The following is a 23,295-nucleotide window of genomic DNA, read 5'->3' on the forward strand; positions in this document are numbered from 1 at the left end:
CAGCCTGCTGCCTACTCAACATCTTCATTTGTATGGCATGTGAAATTTATAAACACACACACGTATGTGTGTTAAATATATATATAGACAGTTGACCCTTAAATCACATGGGTTTGTACTGTGTGGGTTCACTTAAATGCAGATTTTTTTCAATAGATATATTAGAAAATTTTAGGAGAGTTTGTGGCAATTTGAAAGAACTCACAGATGAACTACATAGCCTAGAAATACAAAAAAAAAAAAAAAAAAAACCCAAAAACTAAGAAAAAGTCAGGTATTGTAAGAATACAGTGTATGATACATATAACTTACAAAATATGTATTAATCAACTATTTATGTTATTGGTAAGGCTTCTGGTCAACAGCAGGTTATTAGTAGTTAAATCTGGGGGAATTCAGAAGTTACACACAGATTTTCAACTGTGTGGGGGTTGGTGCCGCTTGTTCAAAGGTCAACTGTATATCCATTCCTCTCTCTGTATCTATAAATGCGTTTCATCACTTTCTCTTACACTCCAAACCCAACCCAGCAACAAATCTCAATGGGCGGCCCCTTTAAAGTATATCCAGAAACTTATCACTTTTCGCCACACCTACCTCGGGATCCAAGCAACTAACCTGCTTACCTAGATTAGCCTAACACACCTCCCTATTTTTGGCTTTGTTCCCTTATATTCTACTCTCAGCACAAGTAGTGTGATGTCTTTTAAAAGCAAGTCATGTTAGTCTTCTATTCAACACATACTGATGGTCTTCTATCTCACTCAAAGTAAAAGCCAAAGTCCTTACAATGGCTTAGAAGGCTTTTAACAGTATGTGTCCCTCCCAACCCACCTCTCTTGACCTTATCCCCAGTGATTCTCTCACTGACTCACTCCACTCTGGCACAACGGCTTCTTCTTACTCTTCGCTGAATACAACAGTCAGGCCCCACTTCAAAGCTTTGCACTTGTTCTTCCTTTGCCTAAAATGTTCTTTCCTGTCTCCCTTACCTCCTTCAGTTCTCTGATTAAAATGTCCCCTTCTTTGTGAGACCCTCTCTGACCATCCCATTTTAAATTGTAACGTCCTCTCAGAATTACCTATTCCTCTTCTTTGCTCTTTAATTTTTCTAACACTTGTCATTATTTGGCATAACGTGTATTTTATCCTTGTTGATCTATTGTCTGTATCCTCCCATGTATGCAAGTTGCATGAAGTCAGGGATTTTTTATCTTTTTAAGTCAAGGCTGTGCCCCAGTTCCTCAAACAGTATGTGTCAGATCCAAAACAAGCACCTCATATATATTTTGAATGAATGAATGAATGAATGAGTAAATCCACAGTTATCTGCTTCATATTTAATAGCATGAAATATTTACTTAATGGCTAAGGATCAAAAAACTATAGGGTGCCATGATCTTCAAAATCATCAGTCCAGTGCATCTCCCTCTACAGATAACAAGGTAAAGTCTGAAGTAGACTCATATCCTCTGTTTCTCACCCTGGGTGCTGTCCATGAATGAGCCTACATGGACTGTTGCATAGTCTCCAGTTCCATTAGAGCTACAGGGCCCTTCCATTTTCTTCAAGTCAGCTTTCCTGCTGTTTTGTGTCAATAATGATGACAAAGATGTGATAGCACTAAGTTTATTGTGTTTACTATTCATTACTCATTGTACTAAGATTTTCTTGTGCATTATGTCATTTAATTCTCATAGCTGGTATTATTGACTCTTTCTTACAAATGAACACAAGACTTAGCAAGGTTAAGCAGTGTGAAAGAGCTCATACAGCTAATTAGAGACAAGAATCTGGTTATGAACTGAGATCTGCCTAAGTCCAGAACCCAAGATCTTGGCCTCTAAGGGTTGGCCTTTAAGAGGCCTCTTGCCTCCCTCAGGTCTCTGCCAAGTTGTGCTTGGCCCTATACAGAGGTGTAGACTCCCTTGGTAGTCCTGATGATGGCCACCATGAAGACAAGGCATTTAGAAGCACGCAGGCGATCCCTGTTTCAAAGACCTTTGGGGTGTAAGGGCAAGACTCCTCTCTATAAATGACAAGAACAAAAAAAAATAAAAATAAAAAATAAATGACAAGAACAAAAATGACTGCCATAATTCACTTGAGGTCATCCATCTGGGTCTAAGCATAGCAAAAGTAATTGTTATGAAACATTCAACAGCACCCTCTATTTCTGTTTCCGATACTAGCTACAACATTAGAAGGGAAATTTGGATTTAATGAGACTGTTAAAGCAAATGTACATTCTCTTCTGGCTCATAAACAAGAAATAGAAACATGCAATCCTTTAAAAGCTCTTGCCAGCTAGAATTGGCTAAATTAATGATCTTAAAAAGCAATTTTGAAAAATTACATAATGAATTTAATTCTCCTTTCATTAAAAGATTTATCTCACATGGACAAAACATGTGCTCATCCCATGAAGCAAAATCTGGTAGACTGTCCAAATCCTGGTTCCAATACTTATTAGATATTAGATACAGATATTAGGAATGGTTTTTAGCCATGATAGGCCTCAATTTGTCCATTTTTAAGGGAATTAATGCCACCTATCATGTGCTTTAAAGACTGAATAATGTTATATATAAAAGTGCCTTGCACAGTAGCTGACGTATAATAGCTTCTCAATAAAGGTTAGTTTGTAAATAGGGTCCCTAAAAAATGCATTAATTGGCCAAGTGCAATGGCATGTTATCATTTGTTAAAGAAGTTTCAAAAGAATTTCTGAAAGTATTTTGTCAATCTTGTCACTTCAGAGGTAGCAAGCCTTTCCGTGGACTCCTGTAGACCTCACAGATCTGTACATATAAAGCTTAGAAGTAAAATAGTGAAGTCCTGGATAGTCACCCACATGTCATTATGAGAAACTGAAAATGATTCTCTATGTGCTGACATTAAGCGTGTGTGGTGCCTGCCAAGCCCAGCAGGTGCTCTTAGAGCAAGTAATAGAGTCAAAATGTCTCACAAAGAAGAACAGTGTGCTCAGAGAAACAGAAGTACCTGTTTCTTCATAATAACAGGTATTATGTCATATTCTTCATAATAAATATATAATTATTTTTAATAGTAAATGAGCCTCTATCATAAGGATTAAGTTCACATGATGATGGAGGCTGAGAAAGCCCAAGATCTTCAGTCAGCAAGCTAGAGACCCAGGAGACCAATGTATATATATTTCTGGTCATGGTTCTGCTTCTCTGATTGAGGCCTAAGTGAGACGTGTTATTATCAACACTGAAGCCTAGACAATGAGAAACCCTGATGACAGTCTCTTCTGTTTTTTTTCCAGAAAACCAATGAGAAAGCCTGAGGTCATATAAGACCATAAAAACTGATTTATCTGCCAATAGGATAAATCAGCTTAAATATGTCCATACATGTCAAAAGCCATAATGAGACTGAGATGTCATTAAGATGATATGATGATAATATTTCATCAGAGGAACAATGAATATTCAAATCCTACTGTTTGCCTACACACCACCTTTTCTAAGCAAGACAAAGTAACAATTGATGGATTATGTACCTTCACAGCTCTATTGAGATGATGCATAGATGGGTATACGTGTGGTACATGGTAAGAGATGTTGTAAAAGATAATTCAATCTCATCTTCCATAGTGTAAATTCAACAGACCATGCTCAAAATTTAACAAGTGCCAACATACGCACATTAATTAGAAATACAGAAGTAAATACCAAAAGGAGTAGGTATGATAATAGAAAGCAGTTGCCTCCAGGGAGAGAAAACAGTGATGAGGGAGAGGGGTATGGTACAGTGTTGCCTTCTAATATGCCGTACGTATAGCTGATTAAAATTTTAAAATTGTAAAAAAGTATATACAAAGATTCCGATCATAGAGTTGCTTATAAAAATAAGAAAATTAACACTAAATATCCATACTCACAAAATGAATAAATTACTATATACTGTATAATGGAATGTACTATGAATGAAATAATCTTTAGAAGGAGAGTTTTAGCAGACATATGTTCATGGTTAATACAGAGCAGCAGGCTTCAAAATTGTACAATCAGCATCATCTCAAATAGGATAAAAATGAACTCAAGTAGGAAAAAAGTTAACTGAAGGATGGAAATATCTGGATGTGTAAGTGGTGAGTTATACACGAGTTTGTCCTCTGCTGCTTTTCACGTGTGGATTCACGTTCTCCAAAATTGTCACAATGAACATCAAAAGGAAGGGGGAGGGACAGGAAGAAGCAGAAGAGAAAGAGGAAGGAGGAAAGGGGGGGGGGGGTGGAAGAGCAGAGGGAGGGGGGAGGTGATGGGAGCTGCAGTGACTCAAGGAGCAGGTGGAGAAGGCTGGTTGGTCCCAGTGGCACCCAACACTCTGTACCTCCTTGCCACGGGGATGGGGATGACAGACGCCTGGTGCCTTTGGAGTTGCTTTAAAGACTATCCCAGGCCATTCTGAAGGAACTGAGTGTTACTTCCTATGAAGGGGCTGCCCTACTCATGGTCTATATATACTCTTCTGCATCCCCTTTTCTAACTTTTAAAAGAAAAATTCAAATGAATTCATTTGGGGAATATGAAAAATAGTGAAAGGGAATAAAGGGGAAAGGAGAAAAATAAGTGGGAAATATCAGAAAGGGAGACAGAACATGAGAAACTCCTAACTCTGGGAAACGAACTAGGGGTGGTGGAAGGGGAGGAGGGCGGGGGGTGGGTGTGACTGGGTGACAGGCACTGAGGAGGGCACTTGATGGGATGAGCACTGGGTGTTATTCTATATGTTGGCAAATTGAACAACAATAAAAAATAAATTTATTATTAAAAATAAATTAAATAAATAAATAAGTAAGTAAATAAATAAATAAATCATGAACAAAGTGCACCCTTAAAAGTTAATGCTTAGATGAGTTTTGACGAGAGCATACACCTGCGTAAACATCACTGCGGTCAGGATATAGAGCATTTCCATCACCCAGGAAGTTCTTTTGTGTTCCTTGCAGGGAATACAACACTCCGCTGGGAAATCACTGCAGGTAACATCGCGTGGTTTATGCTGCTCGTTAAAGACCTTTGTATAAATGTAAGTGCACAGTATGCGTCCTTCCTTGCCTGCATTCTTTTGCTTGGCATATTTTGGGGATGTGCCCATGTTGTTGCATGCATTAATAATAGTTTGTTCTTTTTTATTGCTAATTAGTGTTACATTACTCGAACATACCATAATTTGTCCATCTGTTTGGATACTTTCCGGTTTGACCCATTACAAGAAAAAAAACACTGCTATGAAGAATTGTGAACATGTCCTTTTGTGGACATATGTCTTCACTTCTTTTCAGCAAATAACTTAGAAATGAAACTGCTATGCTATAAGGGCAGATGGATGTTGAACTTTTTAAGAAATCACCAAGCTGTTTTCTGAAGAGGTTATACTTTTGTACTCCCACTAGAAATGTAGAATTATTCCAGGTTGCTCTACATTTCTGCATATATTTGGTATTGTCAGTCTTCTTTCTTTTAGCTACTATACTAGATGAAAAGGTGTATCTCATGATATGGAATATGTTTACTTTTTGGTCATTTGTGTGTCATCTTCTGTGAAACGTCCATTCAGGGTTTTTTGGTCTACTTTTAATGGGTTGTCTTTTTATTGAGACATTGTGGGGATTTTTTAATCTTCTAAATACAAACCATTTGTCAGAAATACGCATTGCAAATATTTGCTACAGACAGTGGCTTGACATTTTTTTTTGACTTGACATTTTTTAATGGTGTTTTGTAAGAAACAGTTTTTTTTTAAATTTTTATTCTTATGAGATTCAGCATATTATAGTTTCTCTTTTTTAGCTAGTGCTCTTTCAGTTCTAAGATATCTTTGTCTGCCCCATGGTTGCAAATATATTATTCTATGCTTTCCTTTAGATATATTATTCATTTCAAATTAATTTTTGGTATGAAGTAAGAATTGAGTCTAATGATTTATTTTGCTTTCCTATATGGGTAGCCAGTGGTGTCAGCAGATTTGTTGAAAATATTTTACTTTCTGCATTGAATTACCTTTGTACTTACAAGAAATAGATTTGCTTTTTATTAGGGTCCTACAGGCACAGCTTTCTCCCACAACAGGGGTGGTCAAGAATGTCTATGCTCACCATTTGCAAGAACAAACAAGAAAGAATAAAGTCAAAATCATTTTGAATTCCTACCCCTTTCCTGAGATGTTCCCTAATGGGTATTAAGTACTTCATCTAAGAAAGGAAGCATTTCAAAGAAGCAGCTACATAATGTACTAGAGAAATCTAAATCTTTGTGCATGTCTCAGATCCTTTCTGGTGCAAATCTTGGTGTTTCTAAAAGTTAAGCAGAGGGAACAAACATTTACGGAGGGTTTAAGTTTTGCCAGGTACTTAAGCAAGCATTTTAAGAACATTATCTCCAGTACCGCTCTTATGGATACTATGAGGTAGCTATCTGAATTCCATTATGTGGATAAGAAAACTAAGAGCTTGGTACAGTCACTTGGCCGGTTGGTGGTAGAAGCAGGATCTGGCTGTGTTTGCTTGCATCCAAATCCACAGTCCTTTAGGATATTTCATGTGACCGTTCACAGAAGAAATCTGAAGGACATCCCATTAGGGGACAAGAAAATAGATGGAGAATGTTTCTAGTATTCTTGAGCTACAGGATCATCAATCCTCTTTCAAAATCCTTAAGTTGTGAGAGGTTTCTTCTCTTTACCAAATTTACCACCTCAATTTTGGGCCTTGAGCTAAGTTTCGAATAATATAATACCCTGAAAGCCACTGGATTGGAGCAGATCCCTGAGTATTCTCAGGGGCATGTGTTGGTAGACTCAATTACAAGAGCAAGGATAGCTTTTATATATTTTCAATGGAATTTTAAAAATAAATATATTTTCCCTAAAGCAAATTTATTGGCTGACAAACTGAGAATTTACTTGTAATTACCGCCTTCCCCACTCATGTACACAGATACCTTAGACACTAATTATTACATGATTCCCTTGACAGTATCTTATTTTCCCATGTACCAAGTAATCATTGTCAGCTGTAAATAACAATAAGAAGACAACATGTGCCAGGGCCATATTGTGTAACAGAGTTTATATGGCTTGCACTCATGTAAAAGAAATAAAAAAGGCAGGCACTGGCCCTGACAATCACAGGAATTTAGGGTTTGCAAGTGAGGTTCTCTTTTGTTAACCTGACAAAATTAGTCATGCTTCCTGTATCTTTCTTGCCACATTTTTGGGGCACTGTTAGATTTTATTTGGGGAGTGTTGCATGTAGCCAAATTTATTCAAATGCATTTGTTTTCAAGCAGACTGAAGCATACCACAACAAAGCTATTCATATTTGTTACCTCCCTCCCCATGATATTTGCTGGAAATGTGAGGCAAACACACACTCTCCTTTTGAAATGATGGCTCTGAAGAAATGTAAGCTGGCTGCTGCCACTACCATGTCACAAGAACTTATCCATGTGTCAAGTCAATGAAGAGAAAGCAGAGCTGAGAAATGAGAGAATGGATGCTGATCAAATTTAAACTTTGGCTTCGTACACACCTACGTCAGATTAGGTTTCCATGTCCAACAACGAAACTGTCCCTGAGAAATACTCAAGGTAAGTCCATGGGGACAAAGCGCCAAGCATGTTGCCAACACGCACTGATGCACAAGCATCAGAAATGTCACACAAAGTGGGCATCTAAGAAAAGCAGCCTTGGCTCCCAAGCTGGCTTCTGCTAACAAGATGTTCTCTGAAGATGGTTTTGTTGGGGTTGGACCTAACACCAAAGGGCACACAGAGGAACAGGTTCTATCTGGCTGGCTAGCAGGAGGCATCAGGTGGAAGGGGCACAAGTACATCCTGACGCACCTGTTTGACTTACGTGGCACTTAATCATGCACTGGCTATGATGAGCCTGGTGATGCTGTTTGTAGCAAGTCTTGTATTATGTAGCCTTTTGTGTGAACGTGACTCCAATCCCCTCTTACACTTCAAGCTCCTCAAGAAAGTGCTATGTGTGATGCTTTTCAAAATTCCTCGTGGTGCCTGGCGCAGACCTTGATATACAGCAGATTCTCATAAATACTCACTGAATTAACGGAGGAATCAAACATCAAATGAATGAAATACCGTATCATTGTTAAGGTCACTGTATAAATAAAACTTTATCAAATCCAATTTACCATCTGTTTACTTGATTCTGTTTTTCCCTTCCTTGTCCTTATTTAAAATGACCCTCTCAGGGTATTATGCTGAGCAGAATAAGTCAAACAGAGGAAAACAATTATCATATGATCTCACTCACGGGTGGAATTTAAGAAACGAAACAAAGGAGTACAAAATAAAACAAGACATAATCAGAGAGGGAGACAAACCACAGGAGACTCTTAATCATAGGAAACACTCAGGGTTTCTGGACGGGAGGGAATGGGGTAACTGGGTGATGGGATGAGCACAAGGTGTTATATCAGACTGATGAATCACTGACCTCTTCCTCTGAAACTAATAATACACTATATGTTAATTAACTGAATTTAAAGAAACCAACAAAAAACTCTAAGCCAAAACATTCAGGAATAAAATATTACACAGGCAAAAAACAAAACAAAACAAAACAAAACAAAACACCCTCTCCTACTTTTTAAGTCTCTGAACTATATACGAAGTTTGGGTTTAGTCTGAATGTTTAAAACTCAAGCAACCTTCCCCAACTTCTTTGTCTTGGCTCCTACACTTACCTTTTAAGAGTTAGGTGATTTTTCTTCACCAGTAACTTTTTTTTTCATAGGGTGCATCTCCACTATTTTTCAAAACCAGCCCATCATTATGCAGAAAGCTACCCCATTCTAAACCATGAGCCTTGTTCATGGCCAAGACAGAATGAGGACTATATCCTCCAAAATAAATCGTGTACAGGACTTCTGTTAACAGCCCAGACATACAGTCACACCAAAGTCAGATCTCTGGCAGTGAACCTTAGAAATCCCCTCTTTCTCTCTCTCTCTCTCTCCCTCTTTCTCTCCCTTTTTCCAATTATCCCCAAGAGAATTTTATGCTCGCAAAGAATGAGGATCACCGTGAATTACTTTGACTTGAGAAACGGAGGGAGGCAAAGCACCTCCTTACGTTTAAAGGACTCACTATGGTAGCAGGGATGAAGTTAGTTGTTAGTAAGTATCTGCTTCTCCTAGAACAGGAAAACTCTTCAACTCTTCAACGCGAAGAATTATTTTGGACAAGCAACAGCATTACAGAGAAACATTCCATTCTAGAGCTGAAGTTTAGAGGTGAAGCCAGAAGCTGTTTAATGTCCCACCATCAGGCCCAGGAATCTTTTCCAAAATTCTTTTCAGGATAATAAAAGGATCTCAGTTTCAATTATAGGCTCAGAACACAGAGGTTATTTTTGGACATCTATCTCCTCTTTGTTTAGGACAGAACCACCAGCATGGGTTTACACTTGATAATTCACTTAAATATCAGTGAGACTATCCTGTCAGAAACCTTCAAACGCTGTGTGATTGGAAACCCTTGGGAAATTTCCCTTTAGGGGGCCTGACAGCCCTGGAAATACAAAATAATGATTTTTTTTCCTTTTTCCAAGAATAGATGTGTTGAATAACTGCAGTTATTTTTTTATGTAACATATGCTATAGTCTCTGAACTCTTTCTAAAATATATGCTACATAGCTACAATACTCAGAAAAATATGTGATCTAAGAAATTCCTCCCTTAAAGTTTCCCTCCATTAAGAAGCCATGTTTGCCTCACTCATTCTCTAAAGACGAGGGAAATTTTTGCCCTATGGTATTGGGAGCCAGGGGGGGAATATTGGGATTATACTACATAAGACCTATGATTTCTGTTTGAGGAGAGAAAATTAAAAAGGTGAGAAGACCTCCTGGCTCCCTAACAATCCCTCAGTGTGGCCCACAGAGTATCATACAAAGAGCGAGGAATGCTTGAGCCTCTAGAACCTGGGAAAGGCAAGAAAGTAGATTCTTCCCAAGAGCCTCCAAAAGGAAAATAACCCTGCTGACATCTTCATTTTAGCCCCACTGAGACCCATTTCAGACTTTCAACATCTAGAACTGCAAATAAATAAACTTATGGTGTTTAAGTCACTGAGTTTGTAGTAATGTGTTACAGCAACCATAGGAAACCAATGCATTTCATGATAAGTAATTAATTAGCGACAGGCAGAGGTGGGAACAAATTTTCATAGAAATCAGTTGATAAAAATTACACTGACAGGTAACTTGGAATAAATATACGTGCAACAAGCAAAATGTTCTGTAAACCATAACAAGTACCCTAAAATATATGCCAGTAATTTTGATGCAGCCCATGTAAAGACAAGAATATGAGGGCTTTTTCTGGAAGTGAAAAGTGACTAATAAAACCAGAACTGCACTGAAGATCATTCACAGGTTTCGCATATATTCTGAGGCATAAAACCTCATGGTTAAGAGCATGGGTGCTGAGACCAGACTATTTAGCTCTGTCAGTTGTTCATTCCATTGACCTTGGGCATAAACACTCAAAGCTTGCATTTCCTTAGACATTTAAAAAAAAGGGTAATAACATCTACTTTATGGAAGGATGAAAATTAAATGGGTTAACTCAACATAAAACACAGCACAGTGCCCATATATAATGAGTTCAAAAATGTCATCTATTTGTATGATATTTTCATTCTTACATTGATAGAGTTCTCATTCCAAACATTGGCACTTTAAGCAAATTATTTTGTTGTCTTCATTAAGACCCAATTAAACAACTGCTCCCAGGACGCTACAGTGTCAGGACTGGGTGGACCCAATGGAAGAATCACGGTTCACACTCAGGTACCACACAGTAGGAAGAGCCAGGTAAGCATCTCTGCTGGCAGGATTTTGTCTTAATGAGGGGTATTTCTGCCTGGGTGAACTTCACATTATAGCAGCATCTGGAGCTAATCTCTGCACCCAGCGGGTGTCTGTGGACACCAATGACTCCCATTCCTACCATAAGAGAGAGGAGTAAAGAGTTGAAATCAACTGAAAAGGAAGGTAGCAGAAACACCCGTAGTTCTTGGCATTACTGAGCCTAAAGAATGGCTGAATTGCTTCCTTATGAAGCAGCACAGATGCTAGAAACTTGCACCTGTTCTTAGGTGTGAAAAAGGAGAAGAGGAAAAAAAAAAAACAGAAGAAACAAGAACATCAAGGGAGAAAGAGACCAGTTTTCAGAAGTCACAAAGACCAAAACTCTACAGTAGGAGAATAAATAACCATTTGGGGACCTATCCTCCTCACCGAACTATGAGTTTTTCACAGAAAATACCTTCCTCACTGTTGTGAGCCACACAGTAGACACCCAACAAATATCTATTCAACTGAGTTCTAAGGGTGAAATACCATAAAATACAAAATTATGAAATGTGTGGCAGGATAATTTAATCATCTGTGAGATATTTTCCTTTCTACAGAAGGTGTGTGTGTGTGTGTGTGTGCGCGCACCATCCAAAGGGAGAAGATTCCAGGCTTTGTATCCTAAAATCCAGAGATCTCCAGCGAATTAAGCTGATTTGTTTTATTTTATTTTTTTATTTTTTATTTTATTTTATTTTTTATTTTTTTTAATTTATTTTTTATTGGTGTTCAATTTACTAACATACAGAATAACCCCCAGTGCCTGTCACCCATTCACTCCCACCCCCCGCCCTTCTCCCCTTCTACCACCCCTAGTTCGTTTTTTTTAAAAGCCAAGGTCTACAGAGACACAGACCCAAAGTCTACGCATAGGGTGCAGGATACAGCCCTGAGCTATGTGAATGGAAGACACAGCTGAAAGGGAGCATCCTAAGGCAAATGAAGCCAGTTAGGGCTTTGGGGGAGACTTCCAGGAATGCCAGGGAGACAAGGCCTTTGACCAGGTGGCTTGCAGGTGTTGGAACCATCAACACGGAGGGCCACAGGGGTGAGCGCTGGGGTTTTGAGGCCTCAGATAAAACTTCCTGGTTCCACGGGATAGAAAAAAAGGTTTCAAGGGCAGCCTGGGGGCTCAGAGGTTTAGCACCTGCCTTCAGCCCAGGGCGTGGCCCTGGGGTCCCAGGTTCAAGTCCCATGTTGGGCTCCCTGCATGGAGCCTGCTCCTCCCTCTACCTGTGTCTCTGCCTCTGTCTCTGTGTGTTTATCATGAATAAATCTATTTAAAAAAATAAAAAAAGAAAAGGGGAATCAAGACAGCCTCACCAGTGTCAGCTGGGCCTGCGATGGGTTAAAGACTCAGAGCCCTCCATTGCAGGGGGTACCATGTAAATCCTCCGATTCCTTGCAGGACTCTAAGAAAGGAGGACGATGAAAAGGATGCAAAGAGTCATTTAATTTGATTTGGAAAAATAAAAACATGTCATGCTTCTGTCCAGACAGCAGTAAGACAAAATTCATATACCTGTATACAAACGATAAGACTGCCCTGAAGCGTTAAAGCAGCTACCTCTGTTTAGTGCCACTATAATATTCATTTTTCAAACACATATATATACACACACATAAGTACGTTTCTTTTAAAAATTAAAGTATGAAGAATCCACATTCCTACCCTCTACTCTATAGATAATGGTGAAACGATTTTTTTTCCTGGGAGCGACAGATGTTGCCCTTCTTTGGAACAAAGTTAAAGTGGGCGCCTGCTGCAGCCCACGAGCCAGGCGGCCGAGGCTGGAGGTCGGGGTCTCCCGGGAGAAGACCCCCGCCAACTGCTCCTGCCTCCGCTGGCACCCAGGTCATCCAAGCTCTGACATTAGGAAGTCTCGGTGACTATGGGGGGGCGTCGGTGTGTCCCCAGCCACCTGGGGGGGCTGGGTGAGCCTTGGGGGCACAGCTCCCAGCTGCTGAGGGCCGCGGGGCCAGGGAGGGTGAAGGGCCCAGGCCGCGGGTCAGGACCCTAGGCCGCGGCCCAGGCCTAGGCCTCTCCCCGCGGCCCTGGCACAGGCCCTGGCCTTGGCCACCCACGGGCCCCTCTGGGTGGGGGAACAGCCCACCTTGTTCCCTTTTGTTTGTGGTGACAATGGGTAGCATCCAAGCCACCGGACCGCAAAGCATCAGGAAGGAGCCCGCTGCTCCCACACCTGGAGTCTCCCTGACAGAGGGGCCGCCTTACTCCCGGTCCCTCGGCCTGACACCCGGGCCTCGCCGGCGGGGACCCAGGGGGTGGATGGCACCGACCCCCACAGGCTGGGAAGGGGCAGCCACCCAGCCCGGCTCCCTGCCCCTGCTCAGGGCGGGGGCACAGGTTAGGCCCAGACCAACTGCCACCCAGCCCAGCAAGGGAAGCCAGTCGCTGGGGCCGGGGAGGGGGGGGCAAGGAGAGGGTAGCAGCTGACATGACTCAGGGGTCAGCGGGTCTCTGACACCCCCCGGGGACAAGCACGTGCGGGGTGGCCTCCCCCTGCTACAGCCACCCGGCCCTAAGCTTCCCACGGGACCTCGGGGCTCCCCGCTGGCCCCAAGGCCAACCTGACCAGCCGGGAGCTCGGCCGTCTGTCCATCCCACCCGACCATTAACCCGAGGCCCTCTGCAGGCCCCTGTGCCGAGGACAGGGTTCGTGCTCCCCGTGAGGCATGAAGGTGTCTCCCCCTCACACGTCGGCCCGGGCTTAACGTTTTGAGCTTCATTTAATTCTGCTGTGACCTCCCAGACCGAGATCTCTTGGTGATGATCAGAGAGCCGGTCACAGTGCTCCCGTAGACTTGTTGCCTTCAGAGCACATTTGATTTTATTGATTTTCTTATAATGTTTGTAATTGTTCCAGTTTGTGGGAACTTTTTTCTTTCCTTCCTTTGTGTCCCGCTAATTGCTTTATCTTTAACAAGAAAGATGTGTTTGTGGCTTGTTGATCTCTGCCTTCATTAAGAATGTATGTGGCAAGACAGGCTTGGTAAAGAAAGGCAAAACTCTATTATCAAAAATTTCAATTATGCCTTCTATAGATGTTCCTCTTTCATTAAAACACTGCAAAATGTCTTTGTCCTTCACATCACGAATATCATGGAGGGGGGAAATCTGTAATGCTCAGCGCTTTGATTCCAATGCCCTGTTACCAGTGTTTGGAATAAAACAGTTTAACTTGGTTATTTGATCCTCTTCGTCCTTCTTAATGCCTCTGCATTATCCTCTGTGTTTTGACAAAGGGAATGAGTAGCCATCCAAGGTCAACCCAAAAGCCCAGAGGAGGAGCAGTCCTTTCTATGCGCGCAGATACAACAAACATTTACAAACAAAATGCCAAGGAGGTTGTCAATTACTGGGAATAAAGAGAACAAAAGACAAGTTTCCCGATGCTAAAGCTGGGTGAAATTGCACAAGGGGATGAGGCCCATCAAAGCCTCCAGCTGTGAGGGTTCAGGTCATTGAGGTTTCAACCAGGGACTCTAGAATCGCACAAGTTGGAGTTCAAGTCTTGGTTTGGTTACGTGAGCAACCTCAGGCAAGTTACGTGACCTATTTGAGTTTCCCCGACCTATAAATATGGGTACCAGCAGGACCTCTCAAGATTTTTGTGACTGTTAAATTGATACTGCAGGTAAAATGCTCATCAGAGTGTCCAGTACAGAGTACGTACTCAATGAGTTTTAACTCTAAGATGGACTCGGATCCTACCTCACTGCCATTAGCCACTAGACTAAACACAGAAGGTTCCCCATTAATGCTTACTGACTGAAGTCAGTCCGGAAAATTCTACGCCCAATCAGATGATGAGACATCACACGTTAAATTGACGATTTCCACCCTATGTTGGGGAAGTTAAACGGGTATTGGGCTTAAGTGGGTGGGAGCATGAGTGTGCAACTTAGGTTTACTGCAGTCCAAATCTCTCACGTTAACGCCAGCCTCAGGTTATTTCTATTCATTTAAAGTCAAGACGATGGTCAACCAGCAGTCTGCAAATCTGTTTATACTCCACAATTCCAATTTCTGGCTAAAGCAAATATAACAGGAATGCTGAATTGGAGCATACTTCTTGGTGCATCCAATTGCATCTTCCATTAAGTCCAGCTTCGGTCCTTGTCCTTAACAATAAAATGGGCCCACAGGACTCCGTGCTAGATTCAAAGTACACCGCGCTGGTCCACCAGGTGTCGCCTCCATGGCAAAAGTAACTATAAAAATAATAACTCCGGAAGAAAGGAGAATCGTCTAAATCTATATTGAAAAGTTTGCAAAAATTATAACATCTTAAAAATCATCAGTTGAAAAAAAATAGGCCAACAGCCTTGAGGAAGAAGAATAATAACCAGTTCCAACAAACAATCAATAGCTAATTATTGAGCACTTCCTAAGCATTCAGCATTTTCCAAAAGCTTATCTAAGAATAACCTTCGAAATTCTCTGCCCATGTGGGTAATGACCTGAACTGATATCAGGTATAGGAAATGGAGCAGACTGAACCAATAAAACGAAATCATCAAAAAATGTAGCCCATGTTACACAGCAAGAAGGTTTCAGTATATAGGACACAGAGAAGTGTTGTGGACAAAATCTCTATGGAAGTTTAGAATAAATTTGTTTAAGGCAATGTGCTTAAGGCAGATACTGTCAAAAACAGCACAGAAAAAATTTAGGAACTGACTGTGGTTTATAGAATTCTCCTTTTTTTTGAAGGTTGGTATTTACCATCATCCTGATAAATGCTCCTTTACAGTCTATTCATTCCTTGTCGGCCCATATCCCCCACCTCTAGTATTTATTGCATAAAGGAATGTTTCTCAGGCTATTCAGAGATAAATCTCTTCATTGATGGAAGGTTTTCACACTGCCTATTATGTGCCTATCTAGACTCAGCCAACAATTTATTACCACTTGAAAAAGGAGGCAATGAGGTAAAAGACTGAATTGTTTTTATATCCGTGTCTATATTTCTTAAAGAGTAAGAAGCTTTATAAAAGAAATTCATCCTGGAACCACATGAACCACCATTCATTTGGAATAAAGTGAGCTTGTTATAAAATATTGAAAACAGAATCAAATTCTAGGAGGCTGTCACTATGTTTTACTACCAGGAGCTATTAAAATCTCCACCCAGTTGCTTTCTGCCTCTTACCAACTAACATAATACTATGAGCCTCCAAATACGAGCTCCTTGCACCACAGATAGAATTCACATATAGCACCGGAACACAGGCCCTCACATCGCTCATTGAGGGAGAGTCCCGTCCACTGAATAGGATACGTGCAGTCTTATTAGCCCTGATATATATCGCATGCTTAGTAGAAAGTACTAGGATGTAGTCCCAGGCTCATCACTAACACACTCTGTTACCTTGGACAAGTCATTTAACTTCTCTTCTCATTTTCCTAATGTAAACAATAAGACTGTAGATGAGATAGCCTCAAAGATCCTTTTTATTTAGGTCCTACATTATCTGAGTCTGTATTTCCCAACCAATGAAAACGCCCGGCCACCCGCCTGCCCCGGACACCACATCCACTACTGACTAATGTACTTTAGTGCTGCCTGCACATGTGCTTTGGTGAGCATTTTCCAAAACAAGAAAAACCAACTGAGCAACATCTATTTGAGAACATGAGGTTTTAACTACGACAAAATGTGACTTTACAAAGAGCCATATAAATTCGGTCAAGTGGACCGTTACTACTGGGTTATCCTCCAATCGCGAGATAAAATAACCAGGCCTTCGGCAAAAACAGATTTTTCTCCCTGTCCACAATGTAAGCGTTCAGAGGTAACCACCACCCTGAATCTCAAAGGACAGATTCTAATGCGGTCAGCACTGCCAAACCATGGGTAAGAGTAGTTTAAATATCAATTAGATTTTTGTGCCAAAAAAAAAAAATCATCAGAAACAATCTTATCAATCGATAAATATGCTTATCCTTGACCCAGAGAGAAAAGACAAGGAAGGGCAAGAAAAGAAAATACCTCATTTTTCAACGTATTGTCACTGTCACTATTACAGTTCTGGCCTGCAAGATCCCTGGATCCCTGTCCCTTACTCTTTTCTGAGAGATCTATTTGTAAGCACGAGATGGTTTTGTTTGACCTTAGAACACCAGAGGATTATAGTCCTTTTGGATTGTATATTCCTGCCGTGAGACGTATGTGGCCCAAACGCAAGCCTTGAGGAAGAGCCAGGGTGTCCTGATAAACACTCTTTCTGGACAAGAGATGATGTGGGTGCATATATGACCATAGGAATATCTATTACCTTCATTAGGCCTCCTTCCATAGGTCTAAGAATAAAGATACCATAGCAGCAATATTTCCTGGTACACCGAGATCTATATGAAGGCACACAAAAGATTTTGGATCCTCTGGCCCTGTGGCTGAAAGTAACTTTATCAATTTAAAAATATTATCTAGTTTTATTAAAGTGTAACGGACAAGCCGCAAAACTGGCTGATTATCAATACGCAGCAAATATTAGCAAATGTAAACCATACGGCAGCTACCGACGCAATCAACTTTGGGACATTTCCATTACCTCAAAAATTCCTTTATGTCCCTTTGCAGACAATCTTCACCCTCCAGCCCCAGAAAACCTATGACCCACTGTCACTATGGTTTTGTCCTTCCTAGAACTTCCTACAAATGGAGTCATCATTTAGTATTTAATCTTATATCCATCTTCTTTCACGTAGCATGTTTTTGAGATTGATCCATGTTATGAGTATTAATTTTTTTATCCCTTTTATCCCAACACAATTTCATACTATGACTATGCCAAAACTTATTTATCTATGTGCCAACAGATGGACATTTGCTCTATTTCCAGTTTAGAGCTCTTATCAATAATGCTGCTCTGAACAATACTGTAAAATTCTGTATGCAGACCTATGTTTCCATTTTTCATGGGAAGATATAAAAAAAAAAAGAGAGAGGGAGAGAGAGGAAGAGAGAGAGAGTGGCTGGCTCATTTGGTAAGTGTGCATTTAATTTGTAAAAACTGTAAAACTGCTTTCCAAAGTGGCCAGTGTTCTTCATTCCCACCAGCAGTGAGGATCTGAAAGTTTCACATCCTTGACAACACTCATAATTTTCAGTCTCTTAATTTCAGTTTTTCTAATAGATATCTGGTGGGATTACGCTGAAGCTTTAGTCTGCATTTCCCTAGTGACCAATAATGTCGAGCATCTTTGCATGTGCTTCTTGCTATGTGCGTTCCTTTGGAATGTGTGTGAAGTGCCTGTTCAAATCTTCTGCTCATATTTAAAATGGGCTGTAGGACTTATTATTGAGCAATAGGATTTCTCTATATATACCCTTGATACAATTTCCTGGCAGATATGTTTTCTGCAAATGTCTACTCCAAATGCGTGGCTTGCTTTTCATTTTCTTAACCATAGCTTTCAACAAGCAAGTTTTAATTTTGATGAATCTATTTCATCTTTTTTTTGCTCTTAGGATTCGTGCTCTTTGTGTCCAAACTAGGAAACCTTTGCCTAACTCAGGGTAAAAGAGATTTTATCCTGTTTTCTTCTAGAATTTTTGTGGTTTCAACTTTGTGTTTAATCTATGGCCCATTTTTAATTAATTTTTCTGTAAGGTATAATAAAAGGATGGAGGTTCATTTCTTTCCATGTGGATATATAGTTATTCCGGTTCTATTTATTTAAAAAAATATGATTCTTACAATACTAAATCAACTCTGCACCTGTAATTAAAAGTTTGACTTCATTTCTGATGTTTAACTGTCAACAGCTGTCAAGCCCCACTTGACTCTTCCATTCTGCCCCACAGCTGGGCAGGTATCAGCAGGAAATTCAGACCTTACAAAGCCCCAGCCAGCACGCGCACACTTTTCTGGAGGGCAACCCTGAGCCGCTGTGAAGTTCCAAGCACCGTCTAGGCCTCACTCAAGCCAGCCTGCACCTGTTCGTGCCTCACCTGCTCTCCCAGGAGTCCCTTGTGTGACTAACACCTTTTCCCTCGAGTCCTCTTAGCCTGCATGGTATCATCCCACCTGTTAATTGAGAGGTGGTCCACTCACCCTCTGCCATGTCAGAAAACATCTTTGTCAGAAATGAATGGACTATATGAATATAGGTCCATCTCTTAATTCTCAACTCTTGTTTCACTGATCCGTGTGTCTATTCCTCTTTCAAAACCATATGACCTTGATTAGTATAGCTTTATAATTAGTCTTAAAATCACCTAGCCATTAAGTCTCCCAACTTCCTTTTTATTCAAGGTTGTCCTGTATATTCTAGGTGTTTTGAAATTTCATATAAATTTTAGGATCAACATGTCAAATTACAAAAACAATTACTGGGATTGTGATATAGATTATATTAAATCTAGAGACGAATTTTAGGGAAATTGCTATTAATAACACTGATGTTTTTCTTTTTTTAAAAGAATGTTTATTTATTTATTTGACAGAGAGACAGAGAACAAGCAGGAGGAGCAGCAGGCAGAGGAAGCAGGAGAAGTGGGGAGCCCAATGCAGAGCTGGATCCCGGGACCCTGGGATCATGACCAGAGCCGAAGGCAGATGCTTCACCGACTGAGCCACCCAGACGCTCCAACACTGATGTTTTTCTGTGCAAGAACATCATGTAATTCTCCATCTGTTTAGGTTTTTAATTTATCTCAGCAAACTCAGTTTGAAGTGATAGGATCTGACACATCAAAATGTATTCCTAAGTACTTTTTGTTTGATGTAATTTTGAATATTTAGTTGCCAGAATCTACAAATAATACATTTCTGCATGTTAATTTAATGTCTTGTGACCTTGCTAAATCCATTTATCAGCTCTAATATTTTTAATGTATTTCTGAAGGTTTTCGATAGATTTGACATTGGCATCTTGAACAAAGGCATATTTATTTTTTCCTTTCCAATATGTGTGCCTCTTTTTCCCTTTTCTTTATTTCACGGGCAATGTTTTCCAGGTCAATGCTAAATAAAAGAGGTGAGAGTGAATCTCCTTCTCTTGTTCTTGATATTAGATAGGAAGCATTCAGTCTTATATCCTTAGGCAGAGTAGACTTATTGCATTCTGTGCCCCATTCTTCACCTTTCCCTCGATCTACAACCTTTCCAATATAATCTTATAGTAGCCTATCTAACTCTGGACCTAACCATGTGACTTTTCTTGAATCATATTTATTTAAATCCTGTTGGCTAAAGTGAGGTTGGAAAAAGTATTTATACATTGCTACTTACTCTCTTACGCTTGCTCTTATTTCAATAAAAACATGTCTCGGTTAACCTCGTAGAAATGAAAGACATGCGGAACAGAACCAAGTTGACCCGAGCATCCTAGCCAAATCTACTGCACCTCATCATCCAGTGACCTTCAGACCTATGAGCAAGCCCCGCCAAAAACAGCCAAACCATCCAGTCAAGCTCCATTTGGCTTCAAGTTTATGAGCAAGCCCATCTGAGATTACCTGAGCCATGTCAGAGCCACTAAAGCTTGCAAATACATTTATTGTTCTGCCGTTGAAATTTCATAATTGTTTGTTATGCAGCATTACTGTGCCGCTGGTTAACTGACACAGTGGAGTAGAATCAGCTTGTGCCAATCCCATTCGATTTAATCTAGGAATACCAATAGTCATCTGAAATTCTTCCATAGTCTCAAAGCATCCAACATAGCCCTGTTCTTTCTGCAAATGTTTCAGAGAAAAGGGCATAAGCTATTAACATCTCAGTTTCAATGAATTTTTCATATTCAGAGGCTTCCTGCAATAATATTTACAGTGTCCCTGAAAATAGCATGTATATGTGTTAGGGCCCAGAGAAGGGAATACATAGCATAGCTGGAGAGAACCAGGATTTGATAATATCAAATAAATTGGGCCATTGTTACATGCCAAGAGTGTTAGTCACCTGCCACATTTCTTTCCCCAGCTCCAAAAGCAGGCCCTCTTTCTTGTGCTCCATCATGAGAGGAGTTTTGGCAATAGAAATGCAACATTCCTCTTGTGATTTCAATTTCACAGTTGAATAAGGAACAAGCATGAGCAGAGAGTAGCCTAAGAAAGGCATGACAAGCATGGCAGATGGGGGAGCCTAGTCATTTATTCTGCATCCTTCCTCCTTCCCATAACCCTTTTACTTCGTACAACAACAACAAAAAAATGAAAGTGGGCTTCAAGTCCGTTTGAGGTGCCAGACACAGCCTTTAACTTCCCCAAATGACTAGATTCCAATCAGGCAGAAACATAGGGTTGGTGTCCTTCCATTAATCTCTGATTGTGTTTCTGCTTTAAGGTTTATTTAAAGAATAAGCTTCTTCCCCAGGTCTGTGCCACTGGAGGAGAAGAGAAGAGAGGACAGTGAAAGTGACATCTGTCGGCTAGCAGTAATTAAGCAGAGATGTGTCGAGTTTCAGAGCTCTAAATGGTCCCGTTAAAGTGTTGATGAGCAGTGAAATGTCTGATTAAATTTTAAGCACGGATAAATGGGCCAGCCCCACCATAGGATAAGGCTAATGGAGTAGTAGACTGAACAAATTAAACGAACAATGTGTCAGTGCTAGTGAAGGGACAAGCTGGCACAAATATGCCTCCTCCAGGGTCTAAACATAGCTTCCTGTTCAGGATCACAAAGAACAGATCTTCTGCAAGAACCCCCTCAGCTTCAGAGTATTTCAGTGTAGTGGAAAATGCATCAGTTTAGATATTAATGGATGAGAGTTCCAGTTCCGGCTCTGATGTCATCTAAATGACCTAGGGCAAATTGTACCACTTCTTAGGGGCTCAATTTCTCATGTGTAAAATAGGAGGTTGGTTCATAGATAGTCTTAAAGCTCTAAGAGGGTAGGATCGAATTTCTTAAATGATTTAAGAACCAAAATTTCATTTTTGTGCCAAAGCCAGAAAAATCTGAAGTAGTGATCCACAGCCTTTGTAGTATACGTCAAAGCCTTAAATATCATGGAAATAACTGGAGGGACAAGGTGAACACATGTTTTTTTGTGGCTTCAGAACCTCATTCCATCATTGAACCACAGCAGGTTTTCTCTCTTCTATTTTAAGTTTTGAGTTCCATGCACATTTTTTTTTGTAATAGCTAAAGCTTCTGATGATAAATTAAAAATCACTGTATTATTTTTTCTGATTTTCTGCTCACACATTTTAAGGGGAACAGGCAAATCTGAAAAGGATAGAGGGATGAATATAGAACAACAGAATAGTGAATTGTGCACTGAGAGAATCTTGGAGAGTAATCCATTTCCTTTCTCACTGAGTTGGGAAGACCGAAGGCAGAGTGTCTCGTGACTTCTAATGACAAGACTTCTAATGACAGAATTTGAAAAGGCACATGAGATGTCATCACACACATAAGAAATTCTGAAGAGGCTTGTTCTCACTCTTACTGATCAGAAAAGCACTCAGATGTCCAATGGAAAAGTAAAATCATTACAGAGGCCTAGAACTCAACAGGACCCTGGAGATCACCAAATCTGGATCTTGTATTGGTATTTCTCCCACTCTCTCATTATCTGCAATTATGATCTCACATCTTCTCCTTCTCTTTACATTTTCTACCTCCTTCTATCCTCTCTTTCATATGAATGACTTTACCTTATACTTCATGAGAAAACAGAAATTATTAACCATGAATTCCCACAGGTCTCACTATCAAAACTACAAACACGTCGGCACCTTCACCTTTCTTTCTTTTTTTTTTTTTCTTTTAACAAGAGAAGTACCCAAAACCTCCTATCAGAACCCTTGGGTCCTCTTCTCCCTTGACTCTTCTAGTAATCTCAGTTCTTAAATTATTCTTTCTTAGATTTTGCTGGTCTCCCTACTGAATCATTCCCATCATCAATCAACATGCTTTACTATTTCTTATTATTTAAAAACCTAACCATTGGGTCAGTCCATATTGCCCCCAACTAGGTACTTCTATTTATGTTAATATTCTTTCTTTAAGATTTTATTTATTTATTCATGAGACACACACACACACACACACACACACACACAGATGCAGAGACACAGGCAGAGGGAGAAGCAAGCCCCATGCAAGGAGCCTGATGTGGGACTCGATCCCGGGTCTCCAGGATAGGCCCTGTGCTGAAGGTGGCACTAAACTGCTGAGCCACCCGGGCTACCCTTCTGTTAATATTCTTAAAAATATCTGTGTACATGAGTGTGCGCACACACATACATATACTAGCCACTACTTCAATTACCATTCACACAAAAGTTGGATGGATGGATGGATGGATGGATGGATGGACAGATGTACTTTACAAATTCTCTCTTACATTATGGCATTCCCTTCACTTTTTTAAAGTCAGACTTTGTTTTGGGAAAGAT

At 40.3% G+C, this 23,295-nt stretch overlaps 1 long non-coding RNA gene across 2 annotated transcripts in view; it reads right to left on the bottom strand.

The window, feature by feature from the left end:
- Positions 1–13,334, bottom strand: part of LOC144292812 (uncharacterized) — a 75,628-nt gene extending 62,294 nt beyond the window's left edge. For both annotated transcript variants that reach the window (XR_013360203.1, XR_013360204.1), the window contains exons 1-2: positions 13,036–13,334; positions 12,245–12,333 (exon numbers count right to left, since the gene is read on the bottom strand). This is a non-coding gene — a long non-coding RNA (uncharacterized LOC144292812). The remainder of the gene's footprint in view (positions 1–12,244; positions 12,334–13,035) is intronic.
- Between the last annotated feature and the right edge of the window lie 9,961 nt (positions 13,335–23,295).

The sequence above is a fragment of the Canis aureus genome, chromosome 21 (genome assembly GCF_053574225.1).
Source record: "Canis aureus isolate CA01 chromosome 21, VMU_Caureus_v.1.0, whole genome shotgun sequence".
Taxonomy (NCBI): domain Eukaryota; kingdom Metazoa; phylum Chordata; class Mammalia; order Carnivora; family Canidae; genus Canis; species Canis aureus.